This window comes from Schistocerca gregaria, unplaced genomic scaffold (genome assembly GCF_023897955.1).
Source record: "Schistocerca gregaria isolate iqSchGreg1 unplaced genomic scaffold, iqSchGreg1.2 ptg000470l, whole genome shotgun sequence".
Taxonomy (NCBI): domain Eukaryota; kingdom Metazoa; phylum Arthropoda; class Insecta; order Orthoptera; family Acrididae; genus Schistocerca; species Schistocerca gregaria.
In genome coordinates, this window is record NW_026061884.1 from 2,580,134 (window position 1) to 2,603,894 (window position 23,761).

Here is a 23,761-nt window from a genome sequence, read left to right on the forward strand (position 1 = left end):
CAGCTTCCTTGCGACTGACAGAGACGTAGGCAAAGTTTAAAGTTGCTATTTCCATTAAATCTCGTTAATCAGAAAAACGGTAATTTACACTTGCAGCGGAACAAAATTCCGTTCCGCCCAGCGTCTGGCTCGAACCCACAACCCTGGGATTAAGAGTCTGACGCTCTACCGACTGAGCTAGCCGGCTACCTCGGTGAATACCTGCCGGGTAGCACGTCACACAGTACTCGTTTGGGTTGGGTGGTCCCATACAGAATCTCTCCATGATGCCTAATGTTTTCCTAACGTCACACTCGTCACGTACTTCACTTTTATGTCATAATCATTTCTGAGAGGTAAAGAAATTGCATGACAACATGCAGAGCTAGTGGCGTCAAAATTAACGCACATACTTTATGTGACTCAAAAGCCGAACGAGTTACTTTCCGACGTTGTTTTAGATGTGCAAGTGATAGTCAAAACTCGCTGTGTCGGCACTCTGCCGACCATTTCGCTAGTTAACACCGGTCTTGTTGTGTGTGTTTCAAGCTCAAGAGCATCTCCAAGCAAAAAATGGTCAACAGCAACATTCAGACGGTTTCGTACTGCTCAATTGCTACATTAAAACGTTATGTTTCTTTTTCAGAACTGGAAAAACACAAGCGTGACAGCATTCGAACCTGTAATCTTCAGATCCGAAGTCCGACGCCTTATCCATTAGGCCACACGGTCACTGACGACCAACATTTACATGTATACGACTCATCTCGAAACGCTCACACCCCTGAGGATTTGTGTTTTCGTTCTACACAGCCGCTGCCCCTTGCTCTTTCCCACCCATTCGTTACATTCAACCTCTGACGTGACCGACCAAATATAGACTGAGAAACAAGACCACACACTTTGTGCATTCGGAATCGAAGGCAGGGCGTCCCTCGCCGCATTTGCTACGATTGCCATTTGCTACTTCTGCAGAAGCGGCGGCGACGACGGCGACGACGACGACGACGAATATCGCGAGAGGCTCTGAGATATGTGAGAAATACATCTATAAAATGTAATTCAGACTGCCTCGTCCCACCTTATGCTGTACCGCTTTGGCAAATGCTTTATCTGCGCCATTCGCCTTAATCGCATCTGAGAGTGATTCTTAAAAAAACGCCTGTCGCTAATTGTTCGTCATCACAGGTACTGTTTGCTATACGGCCACGACGCGCAACTGATTTCCAAAATTCATCTTTCTCCTGTGAGGATGGAACTTACGACCCCTGGTTTATTAGACCAGTGCTCTACCACTGAGCTAAAGAGGCGCGGCCTAGCGGTGCTCTTGGGTACTTCGTCCTTACGGTCGTCTGCATCATCAGACTTTAGCTGACAACACTTCATATTACCGGCTAATATTTGCAGCTATGGCGACAAATTACTGCTTGACTACACATCTGACACGTAACCGATGTGCTCTCCAAACAACAACACTTGCATTTCAGAACATGTCTTTCACACATGTCTACAAAATCACCTTCACCTTCAAATACAGCTTCCTTGCGACTGACAGAGACGTAGGCAAAGTTTAAAGTTGCTATTTCCATTAAATCTCGTTAATCAGAAAAACGGTAATTTACACTTGCAGCGGAACAAAATTCCGTTCCGCCCAGCGTCTGGCTCGAACCCACGACCCTGAGATTAAGAGTCTGACGCTCTACCGACTGAGCTAGCCGGCTACCTCGGTGAATACCTGCCGGGTAGCACGTCACACAGTACTCGTTTGGGTTGGGTGGTCCCATACAGAATCTCCCCATGATGCCTAATGTTTTCCTAACGTCACACTCGTCACGTACTTCACTTTTATGTGATAATCATTTCTGAGAGGTAAAGAAATTGCATAACAACATGCAGAGCTAGTGGCGTCAAAATTAACGCACATACTTTATGTGACTCAAAAGCCGAACGAGTTACTTTCCGACGTTGTTTTAGATGTGCAAGTGATAGTCAAAACTCGCTGTGTCGGCACTCCGCCGACCATTTCGCTAGTTAACACCGGTCTTGTTGTGTGTGTTTCAAGCTCAAGAGCATCTCCAAGCAAAAAATGGTCAACAGCAACATTCAGACGGTTTCGTACTGCTCAATTGCTACATTAAAACGTTATGTTTCTTTTTCAGAACTGGAAAAACACAAGCGTGACAGCATTCGAACCTGTAATCTTCAGATCCGAAGCCCGACGCCTTATCCATTAGGCCTCACGGTCACTGACGACCAACATTTACATGTATACGACTCATCTCGAAACGCTCACACCCCTGAGGATTTGTGTTTTCGTTCTACACAGCCGCTGCCCCTTGCTCTTTCCCACCCATTCGTTACATTCAACCTCTGACGTGACCGACCAAATATAGACTGAGAAACAAGACCACACACTTTGTGCATTCGGAATCGAAGGCAGGGCGTCCCTCGCCGCATTTGCTACGATTGCCATTTGCTACTTCTGCAGAAGCGGCGGCGGCGGCGACGACGGCGACGACGACGACGACGAATATCGCGAGAGGCTCTGAGATATGTGTGAAATACATCTATAAAATGTAATTCAGACTGCCTCGTCCCACCTTATGCTGTACCGCTTTGGCAAATGCTTTATCTGCGCCATTCGCCTTAATCGCATCTGAGAGTGATTCTTAAAAAAACGCCTGTCGCTAATTGTTCGTCATCACAGGTACTGTTTGCTATACGGCCACGACGCGCAACTGATTTCCAAAATTCATCTTTCTCCTGTGAGGATGGAACTTACGACCCCTGGTTTATTAGACCAGTGCTCTACCACTGAGCTAAAGAGGCGCGGCCTAGCGGTGCTCTTGGGTACTTCGTCCTTACGGTCGTCTGCATCATCAGACTTTAGCTGACAACACTTCATATTACCGGCTAATATTTGCAGCTATGGCGACAAATTACTGCTTGACTACACATCTGACACGTAACCGATGTGCTCTCCAAACAACAACACTTGCATTTCAGAACATGTCTTTCACACATGTCTACAAAATCACCTTCACCTTCAAATACAGCTACCTTGCGACTGACAGAGACGTAGGCAAAGTTTAAAGTTGCTATTTCCATTAAATCTCGTTAATCAGAAAAACGGTAATTTACACTTGCAGCGGAACAAAATTCCTTTCCGCCCAGCGTCTGGCTCGAACCCACAACCCTGGGATTAAGAGTCTGACGCTCTACCGACTGAGCTAGCCGGCTACCTCGGTGAATACCTGCCGGGTAGCACGTCACACAGTACTCGTTTGGGTTGGGTGGTCCCATACAGAATCTTCCCATGATGCCTAATGTTTTCCTAACGTCACACTCGTCACGTACTTCACTTTTATGTCATAATCATTTCTGAGAGGTAAAGAAATTGCATGACAACATGCAGAGCTAGTGGCGTCAAAATTAACGCACATACTTTATGTGACTCAAAAGCCGAACGAGTTACTTTCCGACGTTGTTTTAGATGTGCAAGTGATAGTCAAAACTCGCTGTGTCGGCACTCTGCCGACCATTTCGCTAGTTAACACCGGTCTTGTTGTGTGTGTTTCAAGCTCAAGAGCATCTCCAAGCAAAAAATGGTCAACAGCAACATTCAGACGGTTTCGTACTGCTCAATTGCTACATTAAAACGTTATGTTTCTTTTTCAGAACTGGAAAAACACAAGCGTGACAGCATTCGAAACTGTAATCTTCTGATCCGAAGCCCGACGCCTTATCCATTAGGCCTCACGGTCACTGACGACCAACATTTACATGTATACGACTCATCTCGAAACGCTCACACCCCTGAGGATTTGTGTTTTCGTTCTACACAGCCGCTGCCCCTTGCTCTTTCCCACCCATTCGTTACATTCAACCTCTGACGTGACCGACCAAATATAGACTGAGAAACAAGACCACACACTTTGTGCATTCGGAATCGAAGGCAGGGCGTCCCTCGCCGCATTTGCTACGATTGCCATTTGCTACTTCTGCAGAAGCGGCGGCGGCGGCGACGACGACGACGACGACGACGACGACGACGACGAATATCGCGAGAGGCTCTGAGATATGTGAGAAATACATCTATAAAATGTAATTCAGACTGCCTCGTCCCACCTTATGCTGTACCGCTTTGGCAAATGCTTTATCTGCGCCATTCGCCTTAATCGCATCTGAGAGTGATTCTTAAAAAAACGCCTGTCGCTAATTGTTCGTCATCACAGGTACTGTTTGCTATACGGCCACGACGCGCAACTGATTTCCAAAATTCATCTTTCTCCTGTGAGGATGGAACTTACGACCCCTGGTTTATTAGACCAGTGCTCTACCACTGAGCTAAAGAGGCGCGGCCTAGCGGTGCTCTTGGGTACTTCGTCCTTACGGTCGTCTGCATCATCAGACTTTAGCTGACAACACTTCATATTACCGGCTAATATTTGCAGCTATGGCGACAAATTACTGCTTGACTACACATCTGACACGTAACCGATGTGCTCTCCAAACAACAACACTTGCATTTCAGAACATGTCTTTCACACATGTCTACAAAATCACCTTCACCTTCAAATACAGCTTCCTTGCGACTGACAGAGACGTAGGCAAAGTTTAAAGTTGCTATTTCCATTAAATCTCGTTAATCAGAAAAACGGTAATTTACACTTGCAGCGGAACAAAATTCCTTTCCGCCCAGCGTCTGGCTCGAACCCACAACCCTGGGATTAAGAGTCTGACGCTCTACCGACTGAGCTAGCCGGCTACCTCGGTGAATACCTGCCGGGTAGCACGTCACACAGTACTCGTTTGGGTTGGGTGGTCCCATACAGAATCTCCCCATGATGCCTAATGTTTTCCTAACGTCACACTCGTCACGTACTTCACTTTTATGTCATAATCATTTCTGAGAGGTAAAGAAATTGCATGACAACATGCAGAGCTAGTGGCGTCAAAATTAACGCACATACTTTATGTGACTCAAAAGCCGAACGAGTTACTTTCCGACGTTGTTTTAGATGTGCAAGTGATAGTCAAAACTCGCTGTGTCGGCACTCTGCCGACCATTTCGCTAGTTAACACCGGTCTTGTTGTGTGTGTTTCAAGCTCAAGAGCATCTCCAAGCAAAAAATGGTCAACAGCAACATTCAGACGGTTTCGTACTGCTCAATTGCTACATTAAAACGTTATGTTTCTTTTTCAGAACTGGAAAAACACAAGCGTGACAGCATTCGAAACTGTAATCTTCTGATCCGAAGCCCGACGCCTTATCCATTAGGCCTCACGGTCACTGACGACCAACATTTACATGTATACGACTCATCTCGAAACGCTCACACCCCTGAGGATTTGTGTTTTCGTTCTACACAGCCGCTGCCCCTTGCTCTTTCCCACCCATTCGTTACATTCAACCTCTGACGTGACCGACCAAATATAGACTGAGAAACAAGACCACACACTTTGTGCATTCGGAATCGAAGGCAGGGCGTCCCTCGCCGCATTTGCTACGATTGCCATTTGCTACTTCTGCAGAAGCGGCGGCGGCGGCGACGACGGCGACGACGACGACGACGAATATCGCGAGAGGCTCTGAGATATGTGAGAAATACATCTATAAAATGTAATTCAGACTGCCTCGTCCCACCTTATGCTGTACCGCTTTGGCAAATGCTTTATCTGCGCCATTCGCCTTAATCGCATCTGAGAGTGATTCTTAAAAAAACGCCTGTCGCTAATTGTTCGTCATCACAGGTACTGTTTGCTATACGGCCACGACGCGCAACTGATTTCCAAAATTCATCTTTCTCCTGTGAGGATGGAACTTACGACCCCTGGTTTATTAGACCAGTGCTCTACCACTGAGCTAAAGAGGCGCGGCCTAGCGGTGCTCTTGGGTACTTCGTCCTTACGGTCGTCTGCATCATCAGACTTTAGCTGACAACACTTCATATTACCGGCTAATATTTGCAGCTATGGCGACAAATTACTGCTTGACTACACATCTGACACGTAACCGATGTGCTCTCCAAACAACAACACTTGCATTTCAGAACATGTCTTTCACACATGTCTACAAAATCACCTTCACCTTCAAATACAGCTTCCTTGCGACTGACAGAGACGTAGGCAAAGTTTAAAGTTGCTATTTCCATTAAATCTCGTTAATCAGAAAAACGGTAATTTACACTTGCAGCGGAACAAAATTCCGTTCCGCCCAGCGTCTGGCTCGAACCCACAACCCTGGGATTAAGAGTCTGACGCTCTACCGACTGAGCTAGCCGGCTAGCTCGGTGAATACCTGCCGGGTAGCACGTCACACAGTACTCGTTTGGGTTGGGTGGTCCCATACAGAATCTCCCCATGATGCCTAATGTTTTCCTAACGTCACACTCGTCACGTACTTCACTTTTATGTCATAATCATTTCTGAGAGGTAAAGAAATTGCATAACAACATGCAGAGCTAGTGGCGTCAAAATTAACGCACATACTTTATGTGACTCAAAAGCCGAACGAGTTACTTTCCGACGTTGTTTTAGATGTGCAAGTGATAGTCAAAACTCGCTGTGTCGGCACTCTGCCGACCATTTCGCTAGTTAACACCGGTCTTGTTGTGTGTGTTTCAAGCTCAAGAGCATCTCCAAGCAAAAAATGGTCAACAGCAACATTCAGACGGTTTCGTACTGCTCAATTGCTACATTAAAACGTTATGTTTCTTTTTCAGAACTGGAAAAACACAAGCGTGACAGCATTCGAACCTGTAATCTTCTGATCCGAAGCCCGACGCCTTATCCATTAGGCCTCACGGTCACTGACGACCAACATTTACATGTATACGACTCATCTCGAAACGCTCACACCCCTGAGGATTTGTGTTTTCGTTCTACACAGCCGCTGCCCCTTGCTCTTTCCCACCCATTCGTTACATTCAACCTCTGACGTGACCGACCAAATATAGACTGAGAAACAAGACCACACACTTTGTGCATTCGGAATCGAAGGCAGGGCGTCCCTCGCCGCATTTGCTACGATTGCCATTTGCTACTTCTGCAGAAGCGGCGGCGGCGGCGACGACGACGACGACGACGACGACGACGACGACGACGACGAATATCGCGAGAGGCTCTGAGATATGTGAGAAATACATCTATAAAATGTAATTCAGACTGCCTCGTCCCACCTTATGCTGTACCGCTTTGGCAAATGCTTTATCTGCGCCATTCGCCTTAATCGCATCTGAGAGTGATTCTTAAAAAAACGCCTGTCGCTAATTGTTCGTCATCACAGGTACTGTTTGCTATACGGCCACGACGCGCAACTGATTTCCAAAATTCATCTTTCTCCTGTGAGGATGGAACTTACGACCCCTGGTTTATTAGACCAGTGCTCTACCACTGAGCTAAAGAGGCGCGGCCTAGCGGTGCTCTTGGGTACTTCGTCCTTACGGTCGTCTGCATCATCAGACTTTAGCTGACAACACTTCATATTACCGGCTAATATTTGCAGCTATGGCGACAAATTACTGCTTGACTACACATCTGACACGTAACCGATGTGCTCTCCAAACAACAACACTTGCATTTCAGAACATGTCTTTCACACATGTCTACAAAATCACCTTCACCTTCAAATACAGCTTCCTTGCGACTGACAGAGACGTAGGCAAAGTTTAAAGTTGCTATTTCCATTAAATCTCGTTAATCAGAAAAACGGTAATTTACACTTGCAGCGGAACAAAATTCCTTTCCGCCCAGCGTCTGGCTCGAACCCACAACCCTGGGATTAAGAGTCTGACGCTCTACCGACTGAGCTAGCCGGCTACCTCGGTGAATACCTGCCGGGTAGCACGTCACACAGTACTCGTTTGGGTTGGGTGGTCCCATACAGAATCTCCCCATGATGCCTAATGTTTTCCTAACGTCACACTCGTCACGTACTTCACTTTTATGTCATAATCATTTCTGAGAGGTAAAGAAATTGCATGACAACATGCAGAGCTAGTGGCGTCAAAATTAACGCACATACTTTATGTGACTCAAAAGCCGAACGAGTTACTTTCCGACGTTGTTTTAGATGTGCAAGTGATAGTCAAAACTCGCTGTGTCGGCACTCTGCCGACCATTTCGCTAGTTAACACCGGTCTTGTTGTGTGTGTTTCAAGCTCAAGAGCATCTCCAAGCAAAAAATGGTCAACAGCAACATTCAGACGGTTTCGTACTGCTCAATTGCTACATTAAAACGTTATGTTTCTTTTTCAGAACTGGAAAAACACAAGCGTGACAGCATTCGAAACTGTAATCTTCTGATCCGAAGCCCGACGCCTTATCCATTAGGCCTCACGGTCACTGACGACCAACATTTACATGTATACGACTCATCTCGAAACGCTCACACCCCTGAGGATTTGTGTTTTCGTTCTACACAGCCGCTGCCCCTTGCTCTTTCCCACCCATTCGTTACATTCAACCTCTGACGTGACCGACCAAATATAGACTGAGAAACAAGACCACACACTTTGTGCATTCGGAATCGAAGGCAGGGCGTCCCTCGCCGCATTTGCTACGATTGCCATTTGCTACTTCTGCAGAAGCGGCGGCGGCGGCGACGACGGCGACGACGACGACGACGAATATCGCGAGAGGCTCTGAGATATGTGAGAAATACATCTATAAAATGTAATTCAGACTGCCTCGTCCCACCTTATGCTGTACCGCTTTGGCAAATGCTTTATCTGCGCCATTCGCCTTAATCGCATCTGAGAGTGATTCTTAAAAAAACGCCTGTCGCTAATTGTTCGTCATCACAGGTACTGTTTGCTATACGGCCACGACGCGCAACTGATTTCCAAAATTCATCTTTCTCCTGTGAGGATGGAACTTACGACCCCTGGTTTATTAGACCAGTGCTCTACCACTGAGCTAAAGAGGCGCGGCCTAGCGGTGCTCTTGGGTACTTCGTCCTTACGGTCGTCTGCATCATCAGACTTTAGCTGACAACACTTCATATTACCGGCTAATATTTGCAGCTATGGCGACAAATTACTGCTTGACTACACATCTGACACGTAACCGATGTGCTCTCCAAACAACAACACTTGCATTTCAGAACATGTCTTTCACACATGTCTACAAAATCACCTTCACCTTCAAATACAGCTTCCTTGCGACTGACAGAGACGTAGGCAAAGTTTAAAGTTGCTATTTCCATTAAATCTCGTTAATCAGAAAAACGGTAATTTACACTTGCAGCGGAACAAAATTCCGTTCCGCCCAGCGTCTGGCTCGAACCCACAACCCTGGGATTAAGAGTCTGACGCTCTACCGACTGAGCTAGCCGGCTAGCTCGGTGAATACCTGCCGGGTAGCACGTCACACAGTACTCGTTTGGGTTGGGTGGTCCCATACAGAATCTCCCCATGATGCCTAATGTTTTCCTAACGTCACACTCGTCACGTACTTCACTTTTATGTCATAATCATTTCTGAGAGGTAAAGAAATTGCATAACAACATGCAGAGCTAGTGGCGTCAAAATTAACGCACATACTTTATGTGACTCAAAAGCCGAACGAGTTACTTTCCGACGTTGTTTTAGATGTGCAAGTGATAGTCAAAACTCGCTGTGTCGGCACTCTGCCGACCATTTCGCTAGTTAACACCGGTCTTGTTGTGTGTGTTTCAAGCTCAAGAGCATCTCCAAGCAAAAAATGGTCAACAGCAACATTCAGACGGTTTCGTACTGCTCAATTGCTACATTAAAACGTTATGTTTCTTTTTCAGAACTGGAAAAACACAAGCGTGACAGCATTCGAACCTGTAATCTTCTGATCCGAAGCCCGACGCCTTATCCATTAGGCCTCACGGTCACTGACGACCAACATTTACATGTATACGACTCATCTCGAAACGCTCACACCCCTGAGGATTTGTGTTTTCGTTCTACACAGCCGCTGCCCCTTGCTCTTTCCCACCCATTCGTTACATTCAACCTCTGACGTGACCGACCAAATATAGACTGAGAAACAAGACCACACACTTTGTGCATTCGGAATCGAAGGCAGGGCGTCCCTCGCCGCATTTGCTACGATTGCCATTTGCTACTTCTGCAGAAGCGGCGGCGGCGGCGACGACGACGACGACGACGACGAATATCGCGAGAGGCTCTGAGATATGTGAGAAATACATCTATAAAATGTAATTCAGACTGCCTCGTCCCACCTTATGCTGTACCGCTTTGGCAAATGCTTTATCTGCGCCATTCGCCTTAATCGCATCTGAGAGTGATTCTTAAAAAAACGCCTGTCGCTAATTGTTCGTCATCACAGGTACTGTTTGCTATACGGCCACGACGCGCAACTGATTTCCAAAATTCATCTTTCTCCTGTGAGGATGGAACTTACGACCCCTGGTTTATTAGACCATAGCTCTACCACTGAGCTAAAGAGGCGCGGCCTAGCGGTACTCTTGGGTACTTCGTCCTTACGGTCGTCTGCAACATCAGACTTTAGCTGACAACACTTCATATTACCGGCTAATATTTGCAGCTATGGCGACAAATTACTGCTTGACTACACATCTGACACGTAACCGATGTGCTCTCCAAACAACAACACTTGCATTTCAGAACATGTCTTTCACACATGTCTACAAAATCACCTTCTCCTTTAAATACAGCTTCCTTGCGACTGACAGAGACGTAGGCAAAGTTTAAAGTTGCTATTTCCATTAAATCTCGTTAATCAGAAAAACGGTAATTTACACTTGCAGCGGAACAAAATTCCGTTCCGCCCAGCGTCTGGCTCGAACCCACGACACTGGGATTAAGAGTCTGACGCTCTACCGACTGAGCTAGCCGGCTACCTCGGTGAATACCTGCCGGGTAGCACGTCACACAGTACTCGTTTGGGTTGGGTGGTCCCATACAGAATCTCTCCATGATGCCTAATGTTTTCCTAACGTCACACTCGTCACGTACTTCACTTTTATGTCATAATCATTTCTGAGAGGTAAAGAAATTGCATGACAACATGCAGAGCTAGTGGCGTCAAAATTAACGCACATACTTTATGTGACTCAAAAGCCGAACGAGTTACTTTCCGTCGTTGTTTTAGATGTGCAAGTGATAGTCAAGACTCGCTGTGTCGGCACTCTGCCGACCATTTCGCTAGTTAACACCGGTCTTGTTGTGTGTGTTTCAAGCTCAAGAGCATCTCCAAGCAAAAAATGGTCAACAGCAACATTCAGACGGTTTCGTACTGCTCAATTGCTACATTAAAACGTTATGTTTCTTTTTCAGAACTGGAAAAACACAAGCGTGACAGCATTCGAACCTGTAATCTTCAGATCCGAAGCCCGACGCCTTATCCATTAGGCCTCACGGTCACTGACGACCAACATTTACATGTATACGACTCATCTCGAAACGCTCACACCCCTGAGGATTTGTGTTTTCGTTCTACACAGCCGCTGCCCCTTGCTCTTTCCCACCCATTCGTTACATTCAACCTCTGACGTGACCGACCAAATATAGACTGAGAAACAAGACCACACACTTTGTGCATTCGAAATCGAAGGCAGGGCGTCCCTCGCCGCATTTGCTACGATTGCCATTTGCTACTTCTGCAGAAGCGGCGGCGGTGGCGACGACGACGACGACGACGACGACGACGACGACGAATATCGCGAGAGGCTCTGAGATATGTGAGAAATACATCTATAAAATGTAATTCAGACTGCCTCGTCCCACCTTATGCTGTACCGCTTTGGCAAATGCTTTATCTGCGCCATTCGCCTTAATCGCATCTGAGAGTGATTCTTAAAAAAACGCCTGTCGCTAATTGTTCGTCATCACAGGTACTGTTTGCTATACGGCCACGACGCGCAACTGATTTCCAAAATTCATCTCTCTCCTGTGAAGATGGAACTTACGACCCCTGGTTTATTAGACCAGTGCTCTACCACTGAGCTAAAGACGCGCGGCCTAGCGGTACTCTTGGGTACTTCGTCCTTACGGTCGTCTGCATCATCAGACTTTAGCTGACAACACTTCATATTACCGGCTAATATTTGCAGCTATGGCGACAAATTACTGCTTGACTACACATCTGACACGTAACCGATGTGCTCTCCAAACAACCACACTTGCATTTCAGAACATGTCTTTCACACATGTCTACAAAATCACCTTCACCTTCAAATACAGCTTCCTTGCGACTGACAGAGACGTAGGCAAAGTTTAAAGTTGCTATTTCCATTAAATCTCGTTAATCAGAAAAACGGTAATTTACACTTGCAGCGGAACAAAATTCCGTTCCGCCCAGCGTCTGGCTCGAACCCACGACCCTGGGATTAAGAGTCTGACGCTCTACCGACTGAGCTAGCCGGCTACCTCGGTGAGTACCTGCCGGGTAGCACGTCACACAGTACTCGTTTGGGTTGGGTGGTCCCATACAGAATCTCTCCATGATGCCTAATGTTTTCCTAACGTCACACTCGTCACGTACTTCACTTTTATGTCATAATCATTTCTGAGAGGTAAAGAAATTGCATGACAACATGCAGAGCTAGTGGCGTCAAAATTAACGCACATACTTTATGTGACTCAAAAGCCGAACGAGTTACTTTCCGACGTTGTTTTAGATGTGCAAGTGATAGTCAAAACTCGCTGTGTCGGCACTCTGCCGACCATTTCGCTAGTTAACACCGGTCTTGTTGTGTGTGTTTCAAGCTCAAGAGCATCTCCAAGCAAAAAATGGTCAACAGCAACATTCAGACGGTTTCGTACTGCTCAATTGCTACATTAAAACGTTATGTTTCTTTTTCAGCACTGGAAAAACACAAGCGTGACAGCATTCGAACCTGTAATCTTCAGATCCGAAGTCCGACGCCTTATCCATTAGGCCACACGGTCACTGACGACCAACATTTACATCTATACGACTCATCTCGAAACGCTCACACCCCTGAGGATTTGTGTTTTCGTTCTACACAGCCGCTGCCCCTTGCTCTTTCCCACCCATTCGTTACATTCAACCTCTGACGTGACCGACCAAATATAGACTGAGAAACAAGACCACACACTTTGTGCATTCGGAATCGAAGGCAGGGCGTCCCTCGCCGCATTTGCTACGATTGCCATTTGCTACTTCTGCAGAAGCGGCGGCGGCGGCGACTACGGCGACGACGACGACGACGACGAATATCGCGAGAGGCTCTGAGATATGTGAGAAATACATCTATAAAATGTAATTCAGACTGCCTCGTCCCACCTTATGCTGTACCGCTTTGGCAAATGCTTTATCTGCGCCATTCGCCTTAATCGCATCTGAGAGTGATTCTTATAAAAACGCCTGTCGCTAATTGTTCGTCATCACAGGTACTGTTTGCTATACGGCCACGACGCGCAACTGATTTCCAAAATTCATCTTTCTCCTGTGAGGATGGAACTCACGACCCCTGGTTTATTAGACCAGTGCTCTACCACTGAGCTAAAGAGGCGCGGCCTAGCGGTGCTCTTGGGTACTTCGTCCTTACGGTCGTCTGCATCATCAGACTTTAGCTGACAACACTTCATATTACCGGCTAATATTTGCAGCTATGGCGACAAATTACTGCTTGACTACACATCTGACACGTAACCGATGTGCTCTCCAAACAACAACACTTGCATTTCAGAACATGTCTTTCACACATGTCTACAAAATCACCTTCACCTTCAAATACAGCTTCCTTGCGACTGACAGAGACGTAGGCAAAGTTTAAAGTTGCTATTTCCATTAAATCTCGTTAATCAGAAAAACGGTAATTTACACTTGCAGCGGAACAAAATTCCGTTCCGCCCAGCGTCTGGCTCGAACCCACGACCCTGGGATTAAGAGTCTGACGCTCTACCGACTGAGCTAGCCGGCTACCTCGGTGAATACCTGCCGGGTAGCACGTCACACAGTACTCGTTTGGGTTGGGTGGTCCCATACAGAATCTCTCCATGATGCCTAATGTTTTCCTAACGTCACACTCGTCACGTACTTCACTTTTATGTCATAATCATTTCTGAGAGGTAAAGAAATTGCATGACAACATGCAGAGCTAGTGGCGTCAAAATTAACGCACATACTTTATGTGACTCAAAAGCCGAACGAGTTACTTTCCGTCGTTGTTTTAGATGTGCAAGTGATAGTCAAGACTCGCTGTGTCGGCACTCTGCCGACCATTTCGCTAGTTAACACCGGTCTTGTTGTGTGTGTTTCAAGCTCAAGAGCATCTCCAAGCAAAAAATGGTCAACAGCAACATTCAGACGGTTTCGTACTGCTCAATTGCTACATTAAAACGTTATGTTTCTTTTTCAGAACTGGAAAAACACAAGCGTGACAGCATTCGAACCTGTAATCTTCAGATCCGAAGCCCGACGCCTTATCCATTAGGCCTCACGGTCACTGACGACCAACATTTACATGTATACGACTCATCTCGAAACGCTCACACCCCTGAGGATTTGTGTTTTCGTTCTACACAGCCGCTGCCCCTTGCTCTTTCCCACCCATTCGTTACATTCAACCTCTGACGTGACCGACCAAATATAGACTGAGAAACAAGACCACACACTTTGTGCATTCGAAATCGAAGGCAGGGCGTCCCTCGCCGCATTTGCTACGATTGCCATTTGCTACTTCTGCAGAAGCGGCGGCGGTGGCGACGACGACGACGACGACGACGACGACGACGACGACGACGAATATCGCGAGAGGCTCTGAGATATGTGAGAAATACATCTATAAAATGTAATTCAGACTGCCTCGTCCCACCTTATGCTGTACCGCTTTGGCAAATGCTTTATCTGCGCCATTCGCCTTAATCGCATCTGAGAGTGATTCTTAAAAAAACGCCTGTCGCTAATTGTTCGTCATCACAGGTACTGTTTGCTATACGGCCACGACGCGCAACTGATTTCCAAAATTCATCTTTCTCCTGTGAGGATGGAACTTACGACCCCTGGTTTATTAGACCAGTGCTCTACCACTGAGCTAAAGACGCGCGGCCTAGCGGTACTCTTGGGTACTTCGTCCTTACGGTCGTCTGCATCATCAGACTTTAGCTGACAACACTTCATATTACCGGCTAATATTTGCAGCTATGGCGACAAATTACTGCTTGACTACACATCTGACACGTAACCGATGTGCTCTCCAAACAACCACACTTGCATTTCAGAACATGTCTTTCACACATGTCTACAAAATCACCTTCACCTTCAAATACAGCTTCCTTGCGACTGACAGAGACGTAGGCAAAGTTTAAAGTTGCTATTTCCATTAAATCTCGTTAATCAGAAAAACGGTAATTTACACTTGCAGCGGAACAAAATTCCGTTCCGCCCAGCGTCTGGCTCGAACCCACGACCCTGGGATTAAGAGTCTGACGCTCTACCGACTGAGCTAGCCGGCTACCTCGGTGAGTACCTGCCGGGTAGCACGTCACACAGTACTCGTTTGGGTTGGGTGGTCCCATACAGAATCTCTCCATGATGCCTAATGTTTTCCTAACGTCACACTCGTCACGTACTTCACTTTTATGTCATAATCATTTCTGAGAGGTAAAGAAATTGCATGACAACATGCAGAGCTAGTGGCGTCAAAATTAACGCACATACTTTATGTGACTCAAAAGCCGAACGAGTTACTTTCCGACGTTGTTTTAGATGTGCAAGTGATAGTCAAAACTCGCTGTGTCGGCACTCTGCCGACCATTTCGCTAGTTAACACCGGTCTTGTTGTGTGTGTTTCAAGCTCAAGAGCATCTCCAAGCAAAAAATGGTCAACAGCAACATTCAGACGGTTTCGTACTGCTCAATTGCTACATTAAAACGTTATGTTTCTTTTTCAGCACTGGAAAAACACAAGCGTGACAGCATTCGAACCTGTAATCTTCAGATCCGAAGTCCGACGCCTTATCCATTAGGCCACACGGTCACTGACGACCAACATTTACATCTATACGACTCATCTCGAAACGCTCACACCCCTGAGGATTTGTGTTTTCGTTCTACACAGCCGCTGCCCCTTGCTCTTTCCCACCCATTCGTTACATTCAACCTCTGACGTGACCGACCAAATATAGACTGAGAAACAAGACCACACACTTTGTGCATTCGGAATCGAAGGCAGGGCGTCCCTCGCCGCATTTGCTACGATTGCCATTTGCTACTTCTGCAGAAGCGGCGGCGGCGGCGACTACGGCGACGACGACGACGACGACGAATATCGCGAGAGGCTCTGAGATATGTGAGAAATACATCTATAAAATGTAATTCAGACTGCCTCGTCCCACCTTATGCTGTACCGCTTTGGCAAATGCTTTATCTGCGCCATTCGCCTTAATCGCATCTGAGAGTGATTCTTAAAAAAACGCCTGTCGCTAATTGTTCGTCATCACAGGTACTGTTTGCTATACGGCCACGACGCGCAACTGATTTCCAAAATTCATCTTTCTCCTGTGAGGATGGAACTCACGACCCCTGGTTTATTAGACCAGTGCTCTACCACTGAGCTAAAGAGGCGCGGCCTAGCGGTGCTCTTGGGTACTTCGTCCTTACGGTCGTCTGCATCATCAGACTTTAGCTGACAACACTTCATATTACCGGCTAATATTTGCAGCTATGGCGACAAATTACTGCTTGACTACACATCTGACACGTAACCGATGTGCTCTCCAAACAACAACACTTGCATTTCAGAACATGTCTTTCACACATGTCTACAAAATCACCTTCACCTTCAAATACAGCTTCCTTGCGACTGACAGAGACGTAGGCAAAGTTTAAAGTTGCTATTTCCATTAAATCTCGTTAATCAGAAAAACGGTAATTTACACTTGCAGCGGAACAAAATTCCGTTCCGCCCAGCGTCTGGCTCGAACCCACGACCCTGGGATTAAGAGTCTGACGCTCTACCGACTGAGCTAGCCGGCTACCTCGGTGAATACCTGCCGGGTAGCACGTCACACAGTACTCGTTTGGGTTGGGTGGTCCCATACAGAATCTCTCCATGATGCCTAATGTTTTCCTAACGTCACACTCGTCACGTACTTCACTTTTATGTCATAATCATTTCTGAGAGGTAAAGAAATTGCATGACAACATGCAGAGCTAGTGGCGTCAAAATTAACGCACATACTTTATGTGACTCAAAAGCCGAACGAGTTACTTTCCGTCGTTGTTTTAGATGTGCAAGTGATAGTCAAGACTCGCTGTGTCGGCACTCTGCCGACCATTTCGCTAGTTAACACCGGTCTTGTTGTGTGTGTTTCAAGCTCAAGAGCATCTCCAAGCAAAAAATGGTCAACAGCAACATTCAGACGGTTTCGTACTGCTCAATTGCTACATTAAAACGTTATGTTTCTTTTTCAGAACTGGAAAAACACAAGCGTGACAGCATTCGAACCTGTAATCTTCAGATCCGAAGCCCGACGCCTTATCCATTAGGCCTCACAGTCACTGACGACCAACATTTACATGTATACGACTCATCTCGAAACGCTCACACCCCTGAGGATTTGTGTTTTCGTTCTACACAGCCGCTGCCCCTTGCTCTTTCCCACCCATTCGTTACATTCAACCTCTGACGTGACCGACCAAATATAGACTGAGAAACAAGACCACACACTTTGTGCATTCGAAATCGAAGGCAGGGCGTCCCTCGCCGCATTTGCTACGATTGCCATTTGCTACTTCTGCAGAAGCGGCGGCGGTGGCGACGACGACGACGACGACGACGACGACGACGACGAATATCGCGAGAGGCTCTGAGATATGTGAGAAATACATCTATAAAATGTAATTCAGACTGCCTCGTCCCACCTTATGCTGTACCGCTTTGGCAAATGCTTTATCTGCGCCATTCGCCTTAATCGCATCTGAGAGTGATTCTTAAAAAAACGCCTGTCACTAATTGTTCGTCATCACAGGTACTGTTTGCTATACGGCCACGACGCGCAACTGATTTCCAAAATTCATCTTTCTCCTGTGAAGATGGAACTTACGATCCCTGGTTTATTAGACCAGTGCTCTACCACTGAGCTAAAGACGCGCGGCCTAGCGGTACTCTTGGGTACTTCGTCCTTACGGTCGTCTGCATCATCAGACTTTAGCTGACAACACTTCATATTACCGGCTAATATTTGCAGCTATGGCGACAAATTACTGCTTGACTACACATCTGACACGTAACCGATGTGCTCTCCAAACAACCACACTTGCATTTCAGAACATGTCTTTCACACATGTCTACAAAATCACCTTCACCTTCAAATACAGCTTCCTTGCGACTGACAGAGACGTAGGCAAAGTTTAAAGTTGCTATTTCCATTAAATCTCGTTAATCAGAAAAACGGTAATTTACACTTGCAGCGGAACAAAATTCCGTTCCGCCCAGCGTCTGGCTCGAACCCACGACCCTGGGATTAAGAGTCTGACGCTCTACCGACTGAGCTAGCCGGCTACCTCGGTGAGTACCTGCCGGGTAGCACGTCACACAGTACTCGTTTGGGTTGGGTGGTCCCATACAGAATCTCTCCATGATGCCTAATGTTTTCCTAACGTCACACTCGTCACGTACTTCACTTTTATGTCATAATCATTTCTGAGAGGTAAAGAAATTGCATGACAACATGCAGAGCTAGTGGCGTCAAAATTAACGCACATACTTTATGTGACTCAAAAGCCGAACGAGTTACTTTCCGACGTTGTTTTAGATGTGCAAGTGATAGTCAAAACTCGCTGTGTCGGCACTCTGCCGACCATTTCGCTAGTTAACACCGGTCTTGTTGTGTGTGTTTCAAGCTCAAGAGCATCTCCAAGCAAAAAATGGTCAACAGCAACATTCAGACGGTTTCGTACTGCTCAATTGCTACATTAAAACGTTATGTTTCTTTTTCAGAACTGGAAAAACACAAGCGTGACAGCATTCGAACCTGTAATCTTCAGATCCGAAGTCCGACGCCTTATCCATTAGGCCACACGGTCACTGACGACCAACATTTACATCTATACGACTCATCTCGAAACGCTCACACCCCTGAGGATTTGTGTTTTCGTTCTACACAGCCGCTGCCCCTTGCTCTTTCCCACCCATTCGTTACATTCAACCTCTGACGTGACCGACCAAATATAGACTGAGAAACAAGACCACACACTTTGTGCATTCGGAATCGAAGGCAGGGCGTCCCTCGCCGCATTTGCTACGATTGCCATTTGCTACTTCTGCAGAAGCGGCGGCGGCGGCGACTACGGCGACGACGACGACGACGACGAATATCGCGAGAGGCTCTGAGATATGTGAGAAATACATCTATAAAATGTAATTCAGACTGCCTCGTCCCACCTTATGCTGTACCGCTTTGGCAAATGCTTTATCTGCGCCATTCGCCTTAATCGCATCTGAGAGTGATTCTTAAAAAAACGCCTGTCGCTAATTGTTCGTCATCACAGGTACTGTTTGCTATACGGCCACGACGCGCAACTGATTTCCAAAATTCATCTTTCTCCTGTGAGGATGGAACTTACGACCCCTGGTTTATTAGACCAGTGCTCTACCACTGAGCTAAAGAGGAGCGGCCTAGCGGTACTCTTGGGTACTTCGTCCTTACGGTCGTCTGCATCATCAGACTTTAGCTGACAACACTTCATATTACCGGCTAATATTTGCAGCTATGGCGACAAATTACTGCTTGACTACACATCTGACACGTAACCGATGTGCTCTCCAAACAACAACACTTGCATTTCAGAACATGTCTTTCACACATGTCTACAAAATCACCTTCACCTTCAAATACAGCTTCCTTGCGACTGACAGAGACGTAGGCAAAGTTTAAAGTTGCTATTTCCATTAAATCTCGTTAATCAGAAAAACGGTAATTTACACTTGCAGCGGAACAAAATTCCGTTCCGCCCAGCGTCTGGCTTGAACCCACGACCCTGAGATTAAGAGTCTGACGCTCTACCGACTGAGCTAGCCGGCTACCTCGGTGAATACCTGCCGGGTAGCACGTCACACAGTACTCGTTTGGGTTGGGTGGTCCCATACAGAATCTCCCCATGATGCCTAATGTTTTCCTAACGTCACACTCGTCACGTACTTCACTTTTATGTCATAATCATTTCTGAGAGGTAAAGAAATTGCATAACAACATGCAGAGCTAGTGGCGTCAAAATTAACGCACATACTTTATGTGACTCAAAAGCCGAACGAGTTACTTTCCGACGTTGTTTTAGATGTGCAAGTGATAGTCAAAACTCGCTGTGTCGGCACTCTGCCGACCATTTCGCTAGTTAACACCGGTCTTGTTGTGTGTGTTTCAAGCTCAAGAGCATCTCCAAGCAAAAAAAGGTCAACAGCAACATTCAGACGGTTTCGTACTGCTCAATTGCTACATTAAAACGTTATGTTTCTTTTTCAGAACTGGAAAAACACAAGCGTGACAGCATTCGAACCTGTAATCTTCAGATCCGAAGCCCGACGCCTTATCCATTAGGCCTCACGGTCACTGACGACCAACATTTACATGTATACGACTCATCTCGAAACGCTCACACCCCTGAGGATTTGTGTTTTCGTTCTACACAGCCGCTGCCCCTTGCTCTTTCCCACCCATTCGTTACATTCAACCTCTGACGTGACCGACCAAATATAGACTGAGAAACAAGACCACACACTTTGTGCATTCGGAATCGAAGGCAGGGCGTCCCTCGCCGCATTTGCTACGATTGCCATTTGCTACTTCTGCAGAAGCGGCGGCGGCGGCGACGACGACGACAACGACGACGACGACGAATATCGCGAGAGGCTCTGAGATATGTGAGAAATACATCTATAAAATGTAATTCAGACTGCCTCGTCCCACCTTATGCTGTACCGCTTTGGCAAATGCTTTATCTGCGCCATTCGCCTTAATCGCATCTGAGAGTGATTCTTAAAAAAACGCCTGTCGCTAATTGTTCGTCATCACAGGTACTGTTTGCTATACGGCCACGACGCGCAACTGATTTCCAAAATTCATCTTTCTCCTGTGAGGATGGAACTTACGACCCCTGGTTTATTAGACCATAGCTCTACCACTGAGCTAAAGAGGCGCGGCCTAGCGGTACTCTTGGGTACTTCGTCCTTACGGTCGTCTGCATCATCAGACTTTAGCTGACAACACTTCATATTACCGGCTAATATTTGCAGCTATGGCGACAAATTACTGCTTGACTACACATCTGACACGTAACCGATGTGCTCTCCAAACAACAACACTTGCATTTCAGAACATGTCTTTCACACATGTCTACAAAATCACCTTCACCTTTAAATACAGCTTCCTTGCGACTGACAGAGACGTAGGCAAAGTTTAAAGTTGCTATTTCCATTAAATCTCGTTAATCAGAAAAACGGTAATTTACACTTGCAGCGGAACAAAATTCCGTTCCGCCCAGCGTCTGGCTCGAACCCACGCCCTGGGAGTAAGAGTCTGACGCTCTACCGACTGAGCTAGCCGGCTACCTCGGTGAATACCTGCCGGGTAGCACGTCACACAGTACTCGTTTGGGTTGGGTGGTCCCATACAGAATCTCTCCATGATGCCTAATGTTTTCCTAACGTCACACTCGTCACGTACTTCACTTTTATGTCATAATCATTTCTGAGAGGTAAAGAAATTGCATGACAACATGCAGAGCTAGTGGCGTCAAAATTAACGCACATACTTTATGTGACTCAAAAGCCGAACGAGTTACTTTCCGACGTTGTTTTAGATGTGCAAGTGATAGTCAAAACTCGCTGTGTCGGCACTCTGCCGACCATTTCGCTAGTTAACACCGGTCTTGTTGTGTGTGTTTCAAGCTCAAGAGCATCTCCAAGCAAAAAATGGTCAACAGCAACATTCAGACGGTTTCGTACTGCTCAATTGCTACATTAAAACGTTATGTTTCTTTTTCAGAACTGGAAAAACACAAGCGTGACAGCATTCGAACCTGTAATCTTCAGATCCGAAGCCCGACGCCTTATCCATTAGGCCTCACGGTCACTGACGACCAACATTTACATGTATACGACTCATCTCGAAACGCTCACACCCCTGAGGATTTGTGTTTTCGTTCTACACAGCCGCTGCCCCTTGCTCTTTCCCACCCATTCGTTACATTCAACCTCTGACGTGACCGACCAAATATAGACTGAGAAACAAGACCACACACTTTGTGCATTCGAAATCGAAGGCAGGGCGTCCCTCGCCGCATTTGCTACGATTGCCATTTGCTACTTCTGCAGAAGCGGCGACGACGACGACGACGACGACGACGACGACGACGACGACGACGACGAATATCGCGAGAGGCTCTGAGATATGTGAGAAATACATCTATAAAATGTAATTCAGACTGCCTCGTCCCACCTTATGCTGTACCGCTTTGGCAAATGCTTTATCTGCGCCATTCGCCTTAATCGCATCTGAGAGTGATTCTTAAAAAAACGCCTGTCGCTAATTGTTCGTCATCACAGGTACTGTTTGCTATACGGCCACGACGCGCAACTGATTTCCAAAATTCATCTTTCTCCTGTGAAGATGGAACTTACGACCCCTGGTTTATTAGACCAGTGCTCTACCACTGAGCTAAAGACGCGCGGCCTAGCGGTACTCTTGGGTACTTCGTCCTTACGGTCGTCTGCATCATCAGACTTTAGCTGACAACACTTAATATTACCGGCTAATATTTGCAGCTATGGCGACAAATTACTGCTTGACTACACATCTGACACGTAACCGATGTGCTCTCCAAACAACCACACTTGCATTTCAGAACATGTCTTTCACACATGTCTACAAAATCACCTTCACCTTCAAATACAGCTTCCTTGCGACTGACAGAGACGTAGGCAAAGTTTAAAGTTGCTATTTCCATTAAATCTCGTTAATCAGAAAAACGGTAATTTACACTTGCAGCGGAACAAAATTCCGTTCCGCCCAGCGTCTGGCTCGAACCCACGACCCTGGGATTAAGAGTCTGACGCTCTACCGACTGAGCTAGCCGGCTACCTCGGTGAGTACCTGCCGGGTAGCACGTCACACAGTACTCGTTTGGGTTGGGTGGTCCCATACAGAATCTCTCCATGATGCCTAATGTTTTCCTAACGTCACACTCGTCACGTACTTCACTTTTATGTCATAATCATTTCTGAGAGGTAAAGAAATTGCATGACAACATGCAGAGCTAGTGGCGTCAAAATTAACGCACATACTTTATGTGACTCAAAAGCCGAACGAGTTACTTTCCGACGTTGTTTTAGATGTGCAAGTGATAGTCAAAACTCGCTGTGTCGGCACTCTGCCGACCATTTCGCTAGTTAACACCGGTCTTGTTGTGTGTGTTTCAAGCTCAAGAGCATCTCCAAGCAAAAAATGGTCAACAGCAACATTCAGACGGTTTCGTACTGCTCAATTGCTACATTAAAACGTTATGTTTCTTTTTCAGCACTGGAAAAACACAAGCGTGACAGCATTCGAACCTGTAATCTTCAGATCCGAAGTCCGACGCCTTATCCATTAGGCCACACGGTCACTGACGACCAACATTTACATCTATACGACTCATCTCGAAACGCTCACACCCCTGAGGATTTGTGTTTTCGTTCTACACAGCCGCTGCCCCTTGCTCTTTCCCACCCATTCGTTACATTCAACCTCTGACGTGACCGACCAAATATAGACTGAGAAACAAGACCACACACTTTGTGCATTCGGAATCGAAGGCA

The 23,761-nt window shown here is 46.5% G+C and overlaps 3 non-coding genes across 3 annotated transcripts; all 3 read right to left on the reverse strand.

Moving 5' to 3' along the window:
- Positions 1-13,402: 13,402 nt before the first annotated feature.
- Positions 13,403-13,474, reverse strand: Trnai-aau (transfer RNA isoleucine (anticodon AAU)). Its single transcript has one exon. It is a non-coding gene; the product is annotated as a tRNA-Ile (tRNA).
- Positions 13,475-16,458: 2,984 nt separating this feature from the next.
- On the reverse strand, positions 16,459-16,530 carry Trnai-aau (transfer RNA isoleucine (anticodon AAU)). Its single transcript has one exon. It is a non-coding gene; the product is annotated as a tRNA-Ile (tRNA).
- A 2,978-nt stretch (positions 16,531-19,508) lies between these two features.
- On the reverse strand, positions 19,509-19,580 carry Trnai-aau (transfer RNA isoleucine (anticodon AAU)). The gene has a single exon. It is a non-coding gene; the product is annotated as a tRNA-Ile (tRNA).
- Between the last annotated feature and the right edge of the window lie 4,181 nt (positions 19,581-23,761).